Genomic DNA, 1,739 nt, shown 5'->3' on the forward strand with positions numbered 1-1,739 from the left:
TTATAAATATTATTTATTTTTTGGATGTCTATCTTTAGAATATTAGGCTTAGTGACTTAGGGATCAAGTCACTTTTTTCCTATAAATATTGAGGTTCTCCTTCATTGTAAATCAATCCCTAACAAGAGAAATAAAGAATTCCTCTCTTCTCTCTTTCCCTACAATATTGTTCTTGCTTGCTTTATAATTTTATAACAAAAATAAAATGCAAAGATTATACCTTTAAGACGGTCATATATCGCCTAAGAATGATCATCTGTTTTAAAGTAGTAAAATTTGAAATTTACTCCCGAATAGGTAAACTTTGAAATTTACTCACGGAGAGGTAGACTTTGAACTTTACTCCCGAAGTTGTAAGGTTTTGAACTTTACTCTTGAAAATGTTTAACATTGAAATTTACTTCTAAAGTAGTAAAATAATGAAATTTTCTCCCCAAAAACTGTTGTGGCTTTATAATGAATGTAAAGATTTTCCTTATTTTCTTCAGTCTTCTATTTTAGTTATTTAAGGTGGCAAAATTGCGAAAGAAATGTTTATATTTAATTTGATGCAATTTTCTTAAAGTATTAGGATGTTCTACTAAGGAATGGTTCTATATGTATTTTGGTGGTCTAGAAGTATTGGTATAGTTTTTGACAAGCAGAAAAAGGTTTGAGAAATATATTGAAGCGATGTTTTCTTGTGGTTGAGATAAATAATGAGCTATTGAAAATTATGTATAAAACTCATCTAAATGACCAAGTTTCATTCCCTGAAGTAAATGAAGAGTTTGCATACAACAATAATTATCACTTAAGTATTGACATGGCTCCATATATGGGCTTTGTATGGTAGGAGATGTCGTTCTCCAATTTTGGTTCGATGCATTTGAGGTGAGGCCTTGGGGCAATGACTTGCTGAGAGAGTCCTTGGATAAAGTAAATTTGATTCAGGAGAAGCTTCTTACGGCTTAGAGTAGACAAAAGGAGTATGCGGACTGGAAGGTTCGTGATATGGAATTCATGGTTGGTGATCAGGTTCTATTGAAGGTTTTACCCATGAGGGGTGTGATGAGATTTGGGAAGAAGGGAAAGCTAAGCCCGAGGTTTATTGGTCCCTTTGAGATTCTCCAGCGTGTTGGTGAGGTAGCCTACGAGATGGCATTTCCACCAGGTTTTGCAAGTGTTCACCCGGTATTCCATGTTTCTATGTTGAAAAGTACCATTCATATGAGTCTTTATCATCCATTGGGACTCGATATTATTTGATTAGAATCTGTCACTCAAAGAAGAGCCGGTAGCAATCTTGGATGGGAAAGTGAGGAGGTTGAGGTCAAAAGAGATAGCTTCAGTAAAAGTGCAATGGAGGCACCATCCAGTTGAGAAGGCCGATATGCGTAGTAGATATCCCCAACTCTTTACTGATTCGGGTACCTTCCGCCGTTTTTTTTTCATTCGAGGACGAACGGTTATTTAATTGGTATTTGATAAAACGATCCGTTTGGTCGTTTTAAGCATTTTGCTCTTTCCCCCCAAAATACCTCGCCCAAAGTCTTTTTTTGGTGTTTTTGACTTGCAGGCATGGGTGGCGCGGTTCTCGAGGCTATCGGGCAAGTGTTGGGTGGTTTTGAGGAATTTAGAGGTTTTTTTAAGTTGAATAAGTTAAAAAAGTGTTGACTAATAGTTGACTTTTGGGTAAACGAGTCTTTTTAGATTTTCGTCAATTCCATTAGGTCCGGAAGGTCAATTATGACTTGATA

Source organism: Lycium ferocissimum, chromosome 5, assembly GCF_029784015.1.
Source record: "Lycium ferocissimum isolate CSIRO_LF1 chromosome 5, AGI_CSIRO_Lferr_CH_V1, whole genome shotgun sequence".
Classification (NCBI taxonomy): domain Eukaryota; kingdom Viridiplantae; phylum Streptophyta; class Magnoliopsida; order Solanales; family Solanaceae; genus Lycium; species Lycium ferocissimum.